At 54.8% G+C, this 15,982-nt stretch overlaps 1 long non-coding RNA gene across 1 annotated transcript in view; it reads left to right on the top strand.

Moving 5' to 3' along the window:
• LOC139829512 (uncharacterized) overlaps window positions 1-15,075 on the top strand; it is a 71,874-nt gene extending 56,799 nt beyond the window's left edge. Inside the window, exon 3 of the long non-coding RNA XR_011742011.1 lies at window positions 11,960-15,075. This is a non-coding gene — a long non-coding RNA (uncharacterized lncRNA). The remainder of the gene's footprint in view (window positions 1-11,959) is intronic.
• Window positions 15,076-15,982: the final 907 nt, after the last annotated feature.

The raw sequence follows: 15,982 nt of genomic DNA, 5'->3' as shown, positions 1-15,982 counted from the left end.
CGTGTGGCACGGCCAGCGCCGGGCTGCGGAACAAGCCCCTCTCGGGCACCTTCGCGCTGCTTGACCCATCGCTGCTTGACCCATCACTGCAGCCCCCCGAGCAGCTCCTGCAGCCCCCCGAGCAGCTCCTGCAGCCCCCCGAGCAGCTCCTGCAGCCCCATGAGCAGCTCCTGCAGCCCCCCGAGCAGCTCCTGCAGCCCCATGAGCAGCTCCTGCAGCCCCCCGAGCAGCTCCTGCAGCCCCCCGTGCAGCCCCTGCAGCCCCCCGCGCAGCTCCTGCAGCCCCATGAGCAGCTCCTGCAGCCCCCCGCGCAGCTCCTGCAGCCCCCCGCGCAGCTCCTGCAGCCCCCCGAGCAGCTCCTGCAGCCCCCCGCGCAGCTCCTGCAGCCCCATGAGCAGCTCCTGCAGCCCCCCGCGCAGCTCCTGCAGCCCCCCGAGCAGCTCCTGCAGCCCCCCGCGCAGCTCCTGCAGCCCCCCGAGCAGCTCCTGCAGCCCCCCGCGCAGCCCCTGCAGCCCCACGTTGCGATGCCTCATGTGTCTGTGGAGGGAGAAGCGGTGAGGAGAAGTCTGGTGTGTTCTGCCAGCGTTGGGAAGCTGAATCCCATCCTGCAGCACAGCCAGAGCCACCCCTGGCCGGCCCGGCAGCGGCGGCACACGCGGTTATAAACTTCCTCCGCGAGGTCCCTGCAGACAGATATCCTTGAGACTCACCTCCATCTCCTGCTCCGGTCACAGGGAGATTTAGAGATGGGGAGCTGTAGTTAAGGTCCAGATCTGCTATCTGAACTTGAGTGATGGAGGACACATTCCTGGGACATGTTTATTGTCACCCGGCGGCCCGCAATCCCGCTCTGGCAGAGCCACCTCCATTCCCCGTATAATTCATGGTCTGACTCCGTGGTGCGGTGACTGATAAGGCCTTCATGCCGGGCTTGCCGGCCACATGTCTCAAGGAGACTCCAGAGGAGCTTCGGCACAATATAAATGTGGCTCCGTGTCAGCCTCAAACCTCTGGAAAATTCCCCCTCTCGAGAGTGCAGCATTTTAAGTAATAAAACCATAGAGAGATTACAACAAAATGTGACAGGAATTTATAGCCCTCCGCATGAACCTTTTACCTTAAGATGGAACAAAGTTGAGGGAAAAAAATTGCGTGGTTCACTTGGGTAACCTTTCCAACGAGCTCTCCTCGGCTCCTGGCCCCACATTCCTCTTTGCTGATTTAATAGCGGGAGCAGAGAGCCGTGGAGCACGCCGGGAGCTGGGAGGCCGCCATGCACACACCGCTGCCGGCACCGGCACGGCCCCGGGCACACGGACCCCGGAGCAAGAGCGAGGCGCTGCCCGGCTCCTCAGACCCTCGAGCTGCACCCAGCGCTGGTTTAACCCCAGCTCCTGGTTGCACCCAGCACTGGTTTAACCCCAGCTCCTGGTTGCACCCAGCGCTGGTTTAACCCCGGCTCCTGGTTGCACCCAGCGCTGGTTTAACCCCGGCTCCTGGTTGCACCCAGCGCTGGTTTAACCCCGGCTCCTGGTTGCACCCAGCGCAGGTTTAACCCCGGCTCCTGGTTGCACCCAGCGCAGGTTTAACCCCGGCTCCTGGTTGCACCCAGCGCAGGTTTAACCCCAGCTCCTGGTTGCACCCAGCGCTGGTTTAACCCCAGCTCCTGGTTGCACCCAGCGCTGGTTTAACCCCAGCTCCTAGTGGCACCCAATGCTGATTTAACTCTGCTCCTCGCCACAGGGAGGGGAAGAGGTTCTTTTTCCTTTTGTTTTATTTTCCCTCGGGATGTACCAAAAAAACCTATAGCATCTATAATTTCTAATGAAAATGAGGACTGAGCAAGGGGTTCTGTGCATGCCCAGCTCCTAATGACACGGGCTCTGCCTCTAAGTGCTGTGTCCCCTCGTACTGGGAGGTGTGCGGTTTTATTGCCTGTGAAAGGGTCATGTAGCATAGCTAAGCAGATTCCTGGCTCTCCCTGATACTGGATTTACTGCCACTTTCAGCAATAAAGAGTGGAATTAATCCTGAGTTTACTAATCCAAAGAGTAAACAATATCCAGCGGAGACACTCAGGCAAGATAAATGCAAGGGAGTTAAAAGCAAACCAAGTGAAATCATTCTGCTCCAAGCTAAGGAGTCATTTGAGGAGCATGAAGCCTCCACATACAGTATTATCAAATTGTTAATAAACGTTTCCAAAGTCTGTAATATTGGGAAGCTTTTCTTTCCAATTCATCACGATAGGGGATTTTATATATGAAGCATTCGCGGTGCCAGGCAGTAATTTCATATCATACAGCCTGTGAGTTAAGGCAGCATTAGCCAGGAGGACTGATCATAGCTGCCGATCTCAGTTTAGGACTTAGGAGACTAATTTCCTGGTTTTTATGTAAAGCACTTAACTTTTTAAAATTCCTTGATACGGCCTGTGGAAATAAATAAATTCTAAGACGGTTTCTCCTCAAATGTTCCGATGCTTCACAAATTATTTACGCCGTATTTGCAAAACCCGAGGAAGATGCAGCGGCCATTGGGGCGCCTCTGCTCTGGGGTGGCGTCCCCCACCGCAAACACCCTACAAACCGTCCTGTGGCACCGGGGCTGCGCGCACGGTGTCGTCGCGGGCTCATTAAGCAGCGTCAACCGTTCGATCCCCGCAAGGATCTCAATTACTTTTTATTCCCAGTTGCCCGTCACAGAGCGGCGCTGGGGGCCGCGCAGCCCCTGCCCGCCGAGGGGGGAGCGCTGCGGCGGCGAACGCCCCGCGGGGCCCGTCGTGTCCCCATGTCCCCTGCGCACCCCCCTCCGGGGCGTTTTGGTGCCACGGGGGTCCCGCTGTAGCCGGGATCACCGCGCCTTGCTGGAGGGCAGCAGCGTGAGATCCTGCAGGTTCTCTCCCGTCGCTTTGTAAAACCTGGGGCCAAACCTCAGAGGACAAATTAAAGTTAACTGTGCCAAAGGGTGCATTTCTCTGTTGCTTGTTAAAGGCTGAGCTGTGCATGGCATTAGGCAGTGCTTGCATTGCAACAAAAGGGCAGCCTGCTCCCAAAAATAAAGGGAGAAGGGGGCACCTAATCCTGGAAGGTGCAGTATAATAAACTAAGATAAAATAATCAGTCCCACTAGTCGTGCAGGGAGACAGACCGTGCACTGCCCGGGTGCGGAGGCGAAGTCACGTCTCGGCGCTGGGAGTGAGCTGAGGCTCCGCAGCAGCGCGGTGAGGACAGAACTGCCTGTTCAAATAAACCAAGAACCTTTATCTCCAGCGCAAAGAAACCCAGCACCTTCAGCAGCACTGCATTCCCATACAGTATATCTGTACATATGTTATCTTGGGTCACTGCTGCGCTTGTTAAATAATGAAAGGCAGTGAGTGTGTTATTTACCGCCCATTCGGTGCACCGGCCCCACAGCTTCGCTTTGATTCTGGGTCCAGAAGGAGCTGGGACATGGCCCCGGAGAACACTTCTGCAGCGTTGATGAGCGTGCCATGGTACAAACCTGCATCACGGCTTTTATTTGCAAGTCAGAAATAATATTTGATTGTTAATTTTATTGGTTAATAAATTTTTAAAATATTAATTTATAGTTATGTAGGCAGCATTTTCTAGCTACTGGATATGGCAGCATGAAGTCCGACCGGTTTCAGGCACCATATTAACAGCAGCACCCACGTACATTCTCTGTGTCTAAATCACCTGGAGCAGCACAAGAAGGCACTGAACCAGCCCGGGGACACTGCAGGGCGCTCGGGCAGCAGGACGGGCTGTCCCGGCCCCTCGGGACCCGCGCGCCAGGGTCCCGCTGCTCATGCCCCCCGCCGCACAGCTCGTGCCCCTGCCGCACAGCTCGTGCCCCTGCCGCACAGCTCGTGCCCCTGCCGCACAGCTCGTGCCCCTGCCGCACAGCTCGTGCCCCTGCCGCACAGCTCGTGCCCCTGCCGCATGGTTTGTGCCCCCGCCGCATGGTTCACGCCCCCCACCACACGGTTCGTGCCCCCGCCGCACGGTTCGTGCCCCCGCCGCATGGTTCACGCCCCCCGCCGCACGGTTCGTGCCCCCACCACACGGTTCGTGCCCCCGCCGCATGGTTTGTGCCCCCGCCGCATGGTTCACGCCCCCCGCCGCACGGTTCGTGCCCACGTCGCACTGCAGGCTCTGCGCCCCAAACCAGAACCGGTTTGTGGCCTGAGCTACAGTCACAACCCTGATTCGTATCCGGATTGTAACCAACTTCCTTTTGAACTTGAGATGTGGCAGAATATGGAAAGGGTGGGAAAAAAATCCTGATGAATGAAAACTTCTTCCTATAGAGGAATGTTTCAATCCATCAAACTCGTACAAGAATGAGTTGGTTCGGTAAAGAAAAGAGTACAAATTATCAGCCCTTCAAAGCTTTCCCATTTAACCACTTTATTGCAATACAACTGCCCATAACATTTGCTTTTAAAGCCCATGATGCTGAGTGTAGTTATTACATTGCATACATAAAAGATGTTTACAATTTTTTATATATATGTAAAATGTTGATCCCCTGGGCCGCATTGATTTGTGCCGCTCCACGGCCGGGCTGGTGCGGGATTTCCCAAAGAGATGTGCTTAGGCTGCAGGGAGCTCTCAGTCTTTGTTCCCGCTTTAATCCCCGCTCTCCCGTGCACGGGTCCGTCCCGCGCCCTGTGCGTGCCAGCCTTCCCGTGCGCCGGGGGCTCGGGGCGCAGCGCCGGTGCGGGCTGGCACGCTTCGCCTCCCGCGTGCGGCTGGGGAGCCTGGGTTCTCCTCTCAGCTCTTGGTGGAAACCAGAACTGGGACAAACGCTTTGGCCTTGGCCAGGGACACCAGCACCATCTCCCTTGGGTGCCCGCGACTCCGGCTTGGGTGAACCACGGTGAGCGGCAAACGCCACCGCAAACCCCGCTGCTGGCACAGCACCGCGGGTGGGCCACAGCACCACAGAGGGATCACAGCACCGCAGGCGGGTCACATCACAACACCACAGAGGGATCACAGCACCGCAGGTGGGTCACATCACAACACCGCGGAGGGATCACAGCACCTCAGAGGGACCACAGCACTGCAGAGGGATCACAGCACCACAGAGGGATCACAGCACCGCAGAGGGATTGCAGCACCGCAGGCGGGTCACAGCACAGCACCATGGGCAGGTCACAGCACCACGGGCAGGTCACAGCACCACGGACAGGTCACAGCACAGCACCACGGGCAGGTCACAGCACAGCACCACGGGCAGGTCACAGCGCCGCAGTCTCAGCCTGCGCAGCGTTGGGAAGAACCTCCCGTTTTTGTGCAGCAGGGACATAAGCAACTGAAAGGACAAATAATTTCCCAGTAATTTGTTTCATAATGAACAGCAGGTTGTAATTAAGACAGTATTCATTTTAAAGAAATTAACTGTTCTCCAACAGCGAAGAAAAAAAGTGGTTTATAGTTTCAATCTTCAAACTTTGACAAGCTAATCTTTAATGTTAAATAATAACGGGGAAGAATGGTAGAGATTTCTCATAAAAACTGGAACATGAACAAACTCCAAGGAAGCGGAAGGTACCGGAGCCTGGCCGGGGCGCGCGGGGCCGCGGAGCTGGGGGGAGCGGGGCCCCGCGGGTCGGCGCCGCAGCCCCTGCAGGGTGCGGGTGGCGGTTGCGCCGTGGGTGCGACGGGCGCGGATTTACAGCCTCCGGGTGCGTTCACCGCGCGAGCTGATTCGGGAGAAAGCGCAAGGACACGCACTTAGATATTCGCTGCATTTAGGAAAACAACGAATGGCAGCAACGCTTGCACTGTTTTCCTTTCTGGAAGGAGAGTGGAGGGGTTTTATCTGTATATGATACATTTTTAAAGTACTCTAAGTGTAATCCAGGATATTAGACACTCTTCAGCTTTGCACAGGTATCTGGCAAAATGGTTTAAACATTTATTAAATATAGAATGATAAAATACCTTGAAGATCACATCCAATCAACACAGTTTCTGCTGTGGAAAATCATGTCTCATTAATCTGTTAGAATACTTTGAACCTACCAATATATAAATGGATAAAAGAGAATATCTTGACATATTTTTAGAGTTTCAAAAGGCTTTTAATGAGGTCTTCCCACAGGATTTCTTAGGAAACAAGATAAAAATGGGGGTAGGAGATACAGTAGCATTATGAATCAATAAGATGGACTAAGAGGAAGGAAACAAAAGTGGTAGATAGTCTTTTATTAATCAATGGGAAGGGTCACTAGCAGTGTGCTACATGGTTATGCTCTCAATCTAATGGCATTAATATATTAATTACTGGCCTGGAAAAGGAAACAGTTGTATAGATGGAAGAAATTCAGGGAGATGTGGCCACGGCAGAAGAACGAGTGAGGCGACAGCGGGTGAGGTTTGACGCTGATGGAGATGAATGCTCCAAAACCCAGAACTTGCCCAGCACACACCAGGTCGGAGATCAGTTCTGTGCTGTCTCAGAGGGGATCCATTGGGGTGGTGGCAGTTCTGGGGACACTCCAAGTGTGCGAAAGCACACGCTGACGGTACAAACACCAGCACGGGGAACGCATCCAGACATTTTAGGTTTCATAAAGCTTAGTGCCGCATGTTCGGTTTCCTAGATGGCTTCTGTTATTGCTGCTCTGGAAATCCATTCCAATTAGGTGCCGACACTCGGGCTCCCGTGCCGAGCACCCGGAGCGGGGAGGTGACACTGAGTGGCCCCGCAGGTGCGGGGTGATGAGCAGGACTGGCTCCCAGGCGGATCTCTCCGAGCTGCTCACACAGCTCTAGTTACAGCGCCTGCAAATTAGATCTCAGCACTGAAACAAAATAAAACGGTAAAAGGAGGAAAATCGATGTGCTGTCAGTGCCCAGCCTGGCACACAGCCCCGCGCTGCCCTGCCCCGGCGCACAGCCCCGCGCTGCCCTGCCCCGGCACACAGCCCCGCGCTGCCCTGCCCCGGCACACAGCCCCGCGCTGCCCTGCCCCGCGCTGCCGCCGCTGGGACGGACCCACAGGGCCCCGGGACCTCTGGCCTTCCGGAGACACCCCCGGTGGTGCGCGGGTAGCGAGGGGCTGAGCCGGGCGTCACCGCGCTGCCCCACATCGCCCTGTTCGCAGAGGGACAGCAGCCCCGCTGCCCAACACTGATCCTGGGCAGGGGCTGCGGGTGGCAGGGACAGACCGGAGGTGTCGGGGGACAGCAGCACGTGTGTTTGGGGGACAGCAGCCTGTTTTGGGGGACAGCAGCACGTGTGTTTGGGGGACAGCAGCACGTGTGTTCAGGGGACAGCAGCACGTGTGTTTGGGGGACAGCAGCACGTGTGGTTCGGGGGACAGCAGCCTGTTTTGGGGGACAGCAGCACGTGTGTTTGGGGGACAGCAGCACGTGTGTTCAGGGGACAGCAGCACATGCATTTCGGGGGACAGCAGCACGTGTGTTCAGGGGACAGCAGCCTGTGTGTTTGGGGGACAGCAGCACGTGTGTTCAGGGGACAGCAGCACGTGTGTTCAGGGGACAGCAGCCTGTTTTGGGGGACAGCAGCACGTGTGTTTGGGGGACAGCAGCACGTGTGTTCAGGGGACAGCAGCCTGTGTGTTCGGGGGACAGCAGCACGTGTGTTCAGGGGACAGCAGCACGTGTGTTCAGGGGACAGCAGCACGTGTGTTCGGGGGACAGCAGCACGTGTGTTCGGGGGACAGCAGCCTGTTTTGGGGGACAGCAGCCCCTGCCGTTCCGCATGGCTCAGCACAGCCCGGCGCAGCACCCGCTGCACCCCGGAACAAACCCGCTCCCCGAGGGGCCGCGCTGCAAACCTACCAGAGCTCGGCAGCTTCATTGTCTTGTTAAATATAAATGGGCTGGCGATTTCTTAAAGCTGGGAGAGTGTGGAAGCCGTTGCAGGGAGGATAATACCAGTGGTATTTAAAAATTAAAATTGGCTGCAGCCAATCATAGCAGCAGCAGCATTTGTCCTTTGAGCCTGGCTCTGGCCGTCACTCCTGATGCCGTGAGCACGCAGGCTGTGCTTGCAGCTCAGCAATAAAGTGGCTGGTGCATTTCTTTTTACTTTATACACCACTGTATTGATTTTGTAGTTGATTTTTTCTTGGAGGAGAAACTAAGGTATTGCGATTTCATTTAGGTACTGCATTATAATTTCCCCGATGATTTTGTCAAACGTTCCTGAAGGAGAACACCTTCTCGCAGCAAGCAGGATTCAAAGACACAGAGCCGACTAATCCATACCTAATTGGATGAAATCGTTATGCACTTTCCCTCCTTTTGGAGGTTTTTTCAGAGTTCCTGGTTCCTCAGGGATCCTAAAAGCCACTGAAGAGGTTATTATAGTATGTCCTCGGGGATGTTTAATACCCTAGCCCTGTTCAGACATGCAAATAATCTAATTCAAAAGCTTCCTAATTAGCAAGCCAGCTACAGTTCTGTGTAAGGGGGAGAGAGAGAGATATTTAAAAGGACTGTGCTTTTTCCTTTTATAGGATGCCATTGTGCAAAAGGCAGCATAATGGATAAAAAGTAATTGTTCTGATTTTAATTGCGATCCACTATTTATAGTTTTGTTCTGTCATCTGAATAATGAGGGGATTTTGTTCCTCCGCTCGCACCGAGCGCGCAGCGGCTCGGCTGACACAGAACGCGGCGCGCGCCCGGCTGCCTCTCGGAAGCACAGCCCTGCGTGGCAGAGATGGTCCAAGCAGAAGATGTTGAGTTCGTTAATGAATTAGCCATTTAATTAACATAATTAGGGATAATTATTTTCTTTTAATCTATTGCCAATTTTAGGACAATTAAACTAAACAATGGTGAAGCAGATCACAGAGGGTCCTGTGCAATCCTAGCAAATGCTCTTGCCCTAGATAAGACGTTTCTGAGGATTGGGGCAGTGGAGGTGTTGGCACTCGCGGGCAGGCCGGGAGCACCCGCGCCCCCGCTGCCCGACCCCGGAGCCCACGTTGTGGGTTTTCAGCAGTGGACTGAGTTAGGCACCTTACACGTAGGTCCAACTACAAGACCTGCCTCTGAGGTGCCTGGACTTCCGTAGCTTCCATTTCCTTCTAAGGCTTTATCAAGAGCATCCTAAGTAGACAAAAAAAAGTTTACAAAAACCCTACATACAAAGTCGGAAGCTGCTCTTCTGCTGACAGACCCCGCGTGCTGGGGCGTCCCAAGCCCCTCTGCAGCTGCAGCAGTCGGGGGCGCAGGCAAAGGGCTGCAGGGACACCAGCCCGGCCCTGGCACCCGGGCCCACCCGCTGCTCTGCAGGCCGCGGCGCGGAGCCGCAGCGATTTGGGCCAAGCGCTGGGTTTTGCCAAGCCTGTCCCTCCAAGTGACGCGCGCTGGGCTGCGCGTGGCACTGCCAGTCAGTTCATTATCCTATTAGATTCCCACACAGCACCTGCTCAATTGGAGCCTTGTGTGCTAGCAATTAATATGTTATGCCCTGATTAATTAGCAGGGTTAATTATGATTGCTGTTGCTTAAACCTATGTAGAGAGAGATGGCATCATGTTGCTGTGACTTGCAGTGCCGAGGATGCACCCCTGGGAGCGGGGACCAGCACGCTGGCAGCCGGCTGTCCCCGCGGGGCGTGGCCGCTTGTCCCCGCGGTGCTGTGAGCCTGCGAGTCGCGTCCCCGCGCCGTCCCGTTAGCGTTTCCTTGGGGGGGACACCTCCCGGCTCCCTGGCAATGAAAGCGAACCCAACGAGTGGGTCCCGCAGGCACCAGCCTCCTGCGTGTTTGCCCGCGTTTGATCCGGTGAAGGGAGTTGTTTACAGGACGGGAGTGCAACCACCAAACTGGTGCCAGCCCAGCCTGGACAGATGCTCTGGGCTCTGCCTGTGCTCGGCGGCTCCCGGGCAGCTCTCCAGGCACAGTCGGCACCGGTGCCCGCACCGCGCAGGCACAGTCGGCACAGTCGGCACCGCGCAGGCACAGTTGGCACAGTCGGCACCGTCGGCACCGCGCCGGCGCGGGGGGAGCCTGGCACGGGCAGCGCGGCCGGGCGCCCGGGGCGGGATTCCTCAGCTCTGCAGCCACAGAAGCTGGCGGGAAGAGCAGGGTGCGCTCAAATCCTGCACACGCTGAGCATCATCAGTTTCCCGTTAAGCTTTTGATTTGTCTGTGTGTGAAATAGTGAGACTTGGGGACTTTTTGGCAGTTGTGAGTGAGAGATGACCACCCTTCTCATTGACTTATCCTTTGGAAGCTATCATCACTCATTTCTCTTGGGAAGAGAATGTGAGGCACTGGTAAATAATATAGGGCAGTGTATTTCTTTATCTCCCATAGTGTGTTGTCTCCTACATGCTGTTCTGTTCTAACAACATCCATCAAGACAAACGCGTACCTGAGAGCAGCCTCCCTCGAACCTCAGAAATCTTCTGAGGTCACAAACCGTACAGAAAAGACAAAGAAGGAAGGAGAAGGAAATGGCACAGACAATTAGACTTTTTTGTGTTTTTGCAGAGACGGAGGGTTCCCCGTGTCCGTGCACGGCGAGCACCAAAACAAGAATGCCACGTCTCAAACGCCGGGCAATCTATTATTCTCAGAGCAGTAACATGATACATTATCAGCCACCTTATCCTAGCAAAATGTATCATTACCTGCACTTTCTGCACTTTCCAGATCAATCCACTTTAAAAATGTAGTAATATAGAAGGGTATTAGGTACTAGAAAACTCATTATGAAAATGGCGCACTCAAATTCTTTAAAGGTGATATTTCATAAAATATACTATGCCTAGCTCTTGGCTCAATCATTCTTTTTAATAGCTCCATAGCAGCCAGAAAATAAAGTATTCATGAAGATTGAAGAAGATGATCCCATGAACTTCAATTTAATTGGTGCAAATTAAAACGATCCATCTTTTCACGCTGCCCGTCTATCTCCAATCATCAGTGCACCGCACGTCCAGCACCCTGATTACAATTATCTTTTAATAGGAAAACTTGTCACTTTTTGTGTGATTTACATAAGCTTGCACAAACTCCCTGGTATCATTTAGGGTTGGAATGTAGGCGCTTTTTCGCTGGAGTCCCCCGGTGCGGCCGGGGCGGGCAGAGGCGAGGGGAGCTCGTGGCGGGGCTCGCTGCCGCACGCACAGCCTGCGCTCCACAGGAAGGACGCCAGGGCGCCGCCGTCCATACGTCTTCATTCACCAGCGCTCCCCCCAAAGAAGTGCTAATGCAGCCAGATTTCATGGTGTCTTTGCAATGACCATTGCAATTACAATACAAAAACCTAGATGACATTTTGACTTTTAATTAGGAGGGAAATGATGCTGGTCCCTGCTGATGGCTCTCCCTCCCGCCCACCGCTCCGAACGCCCCCATCCCGAGCAGGTACCCTGCAGGGTTTAATAAGCCATCAAATCATAGTGGTGTGGGACCTATTCTCCAGAGTTCAAATAAAATTACCATAAATGTATGTTTACCGTTCCCGGCCTGGTGTCTGCATCCGGCTGAGGGCCCTCCAGCTAGGAGCAGCAAAAAGGACCCACAGTATTAATTATTGTTACTATCATTATTGCTATTTTCTTTGTGATGGCCGCAATCCAACAGCGAGGACACCGCAGAATGATTCATTGCCTGAAGCCATTTATGTATAATATGTTTCAATTTTGTTTCCTTATCTTTGAAAGGCAACCGTCCTTATCACAGATGGCTTCCATGCCTGAAGATGTTGTGAGATTTAGCTCTGTCTTGCGAGGCCGGGCTTTTCTGTGCGTTGAAGTAATTAGCATTGTTTAGCTTTTGTCCATGCGTTCCCTGATAACATTAACCCTAACCGCGAGGCAGGTGACCTGCAGAACAACAGATGGAACCTGAGTGCTCTTTGTGATGGTGCAGACCCTGCTCACACCCCTGCTGAAGCGCAGGGAGGGGCTGTTTTTAATGAGTGCTAATTTCCACCTGCCTGTTCTCCGCAGCGGCGGCGAGCACCCCGAGCAGCTCAAGTCTCAGCGGCGAGCAGCTCAAGCAGCTCAAGTCTTAGCAGCGAGCACCCCGAGCAGCTCAAGTCTCAGCGGCGAGCAGCCCGAGCAGCTCAAGTCTTAGCAGCGAGCAGCTCGAGCAGCTCAAGTCTCAGCGGCGAGCAGCTCGAGCAGCTCAAGTCTCCGCACTGCACCGCGCGCCAGGGCCCCTGCAGAGCCTGTCAGCGTGCGGTATTCAGCTTTTCAGCACATCCACTGCAAAGCAATTTTGAGGACTCTTTTGCTGGTGGAGTTCAAATGGAACTCATGGCTGATCTCATTAAGCAATTGTCTCATTTTGGTGCATGAATATTAAATAGGAATGTGCATGAGCAGTATGCTACGGAAAGGAGCTTTTTCCTCTCAGCGCAGCGCTGGCTGCAGCCTCCAGCGCCGCTGGACTGATGTCCTGGGGTCCGTCCTGCCCCTGCGCAGTGGGGAAGGGGCCTGGCACCGCTGCCCTGGCTCCGAGGCAGATGAGCACCGTGCCCGAGCTGTGGCGGGACGGGGGGCCGGCAGCAGGAGGGCTGCGGTCCCGGGATGGAGGTTTTGGAGGGCGTGCTGTGGCAGAGGACACGGCCCAGGCTGAGGGCAGGGGCGGCTCCGGGGGGGACAGCCGTGGGGTGCAGCCGGACACCCATCCCCGGGCCGGGTGCCCCTCCAGATGCTGCTCGCCAGGCGGCTCCCAGAGCTCTGCCCATCGGTCTTTTGTCACAGCAAACAACACCGGTCGCTGTGACCCAAATAAACTCCAATCCACTTGATCTATCAGGGGAGCGTGCGGCGCTGACCTGCCATAAATCCCGGGGCGGCGGGAGGGGCGTCCGGCACCCGCTGCCTCCTGGCCCGGCCGGCCGCCCACCTGCCACGCTCCCCGGTAAGCAGGTAATCATGAGCTGCCACAGAAAGGTGACCCATTACCGTGATGGATTTGGTGTGAAAAACAAATGGACTGAGACCTGCGGATTGCTGTCCTTACTGCACCTTGGCCTTTTGTTCTGTCATATCAATATCCGCACAGGGCCTCATTACGCGCCGCTCCTGCGCCGTGACGGGAGCGCAGGGTCGGCACCGGCGCTGTGCTCGGCTGCGCCGGTGAACCTCGCCCGGGGACACGCCACCCCGGGCAGGGGCACAGGGCCCCGCAGCGTGGTCGTGTCCCCTCCAGCCCCACCGGGCTCCCCACAGCCGGTAATGGGTCACCGGTGCCTCTCCCCGATCCACACGTGCAGGGTTTGCACAGCCATGGTGGCCACTGAGCAAAGCCAGGGACCTGATCCATTTTTATTCTGTTTTCCTTCCACCCTGGGCCCCTGAGGGCAGGCGGCAAGCGGGGTGCGGGACAGTTTGCTGCAGCCGGAGCAGCCTGGAGCCTTGGTGCGGAGTGAGAGGTGTAGGCACTCTGCCATAGCCCTGGGGAGCAGGAGCAGGAGCAGGAGCAGGAGGAGGAGCAGGAGGAGGAGGAGCAGGAGAGCTGGCAGAGCCGACCTTGAGCCTGCCTGAGACTGACCCTGAAGCAGCGAGATTCTCCATTCCGTTCACAGGCACTGTCATCTCTCACCTTGCAGAGAGCGCTCTCCTTGCCCATTTATCATCACAAATGTTTCTATTTAGGCTTATTTGTTTGTATAGTTAAGCCCTGTTACATTTACACCAAGAAGAAGGACAAATTGTGATTTTATCCAATGTTAGATCGTATCACCCCTTGCTACAACATTCACAGCATTAATAAGGATAAAGGGAGACTTTGGAGAAATCCAATAATACAGCACATGTGATAACAGCCCAGCGAAAGGGCTCTGGGGAGGGAGTGCAATCCCACAAGAGTCTCTGCATGGAGAGACACTTTGCATTGTCTGAACTGGTTGAGCTGGCCAACGCAATTCCAGCAACGAGGTCCTGCTCATTAACGAGCATTAGCCTGCCCGCTGGAACCCTTCATTTCCTGAAAAATACCTTCCTTTTACACAAAGTACTGGATGCCTGTGAGGTTCCCAGCTCTTCCAGCAGCACTCGGTGGGTACAGAAATGTGCGTTTTCAGCAAAGACAGAAGTGGTGGCAGAAACAAGCCAAAACAATGGGAAAACCCAGGAAGCCTGGCGGGGTTCAGCCTGGCGGGGTTCAGCCCAGTTGGGGTTCAGCCTGGTTGGGGTCCAGCCTGGTGTGGTCCAGCCCGGTTGGGGTCCAGCCCGGTTGGGGTTCAGCCCGGTTGGGGTTCAGCCCAGTTGGGGTTCAGCCTGGTTTGGGGTTCAGCCCGGTGTGGTCCAGCCCGGTTGGGGTCCAGCCCAGTTGGGGTTCAGGTCGGTTGGGGTCCAGCCTGGTGGGGTTCAGCCCAGTGTGGTCCAGCCCGGGTCCCTCTGCCGCCGCTGTGCTGCGCTGGCTGCCCTGGCTGCGCCTGCGAGCCTTGGCCTGGGAGTTGCTGCCTCAAACCAATCATCATTTCTGTTATCCTTACAGGCGAGGGCACGGACCTTCAATCATTCTTCCTAGTTAGACACAATCATCAGCCAGATTTGTCTTGTTTAGCTGAAATACATACACAGTAACTACCCGGCCCTGCAGATTGTCAGTGGATGTTCTGCTGGCCCTGCAGCCGAGCCCTCTCCTGACCTGCGGGGTTTTTCAAGGGCCGGGTTTGGCTTGAGGTCTGTTCTCAACGCCCCCGCTTCCCAAGAACACGCTGCTGGCCCGGAGCAGCCGCAGCCGCTGGCAGGAGCGCCGGCGGTGCCAGCCCGAGGTGCTGGCTCCCGTTGGGACCGCGCTGCACCGCGGCCCCACACGGGGCAGGGGCTGCAGGGCCGCCCGGGACGGCCCGCGCGGGGGAGCAGGCGCGGGGGCGTCGGGCAGCTCCCGGCTCTCCGTCCCGGGCACAGATATTTTATATTTCTCTCATGATTGGCTCGAGATTTCTTTTGACTGCCAAGGAACTATTTTCACAAATAAGTATGTAAATCCTCTGTAAATGTATGCTAATTACTTATTTTAATTACAATGTAAATAAGTAATTACTGAATAATTTTAAAGTATTTACATGGGGGTTGTGTGATTTAAAAGCTAACTTGTTGGAAGTATAAAAACTATAAATTTTACAGTAATTATACCACAATTTATACACTGTGGCCAAATACAATTTCCATGTGCTTCGTAAGAGATAAATAAATACGTAATTACCGCATAGTAACGAAACTATTGCATGTTTGTTTTCTCCTTGCTAAGTGAAAAATGCCCACACACTAAGACAAGTCCAAGATTTTTCACAGGGATAATGAACATTTGTCCGTCTGGTCCTGGGAAAGTTCTTGAAGAGGAGAAAGGGAAGTTCTGGAAGAGGTTTCTGGAGAGGAGGGAGGCGTGACCGGAGGACACCGCGCTGCTGGCCCGGCTCCGCCGCCGCCGCCGCTGCCGGCCCTGGGGGGCTGTGCTGCGCCAGGGCCGCGGGGCTCCAGGGACCCCCGGATCCCCGGGTGCTGCCTCCCCCTCCCGGCTGCTGTTTCCTGCAGACGCCGGTGCGGGAGCAGAGCTCGGCAGGAAATTGGCAATCAAAAGGTGAGTATATAAACAGTTAAATTATATTTCCTGTGGGGTATTTTTTATTAATTTCATTGCAATAATATGTTAAACACCAGCACTGTGAAAATTAGTGTTAATGAACATTAAATGTGTTGGACAATTTAAATGGTGTGTATATATCACCTCTCTTATTATTGGGATTGGCCCAGTGGTAATATCCTTTTATCGATCCTCTGCCGCTCTCCTTGTGTGTGTCCCCGTGGAAGTGGCCATGAAGGACACTGTACGCACACAGCTATCAGAGACATAATCTTTTAGCACTTTAATAACACAGTGAGCAGCCATCGCCTACCAGCCCTTAATAACTGTCTCCGTCAGCTCTTTAGAATTTGCAGATTACAGAGTCCTTCTAAATCTTCCCTGAAAAGGCCAGGGCATTAACGAGCCCGCCCGGGCTCCGCACGCTCCTC

Source organism: Patagioenas fasciata, chromosome 20 (assembly GCF_037038585.1).
Source record: "Patagioenas fasciata isolate bPatFas1 chromosome 20, bPatFas1.hap1, whole genome shotgun sequence".
Classification (NCBI taxonomy): Eukaryota; Metazoa; Chordata; class Aves; order Columbiformes; family Columbidae; genus Patagioenas; species Patagioenas fasciata.
The sequence above is the reverse complement of the archived record's forward strand: the minus strand, read 5'-3'. Positions and strand labels throughout refer to the sequence as shown.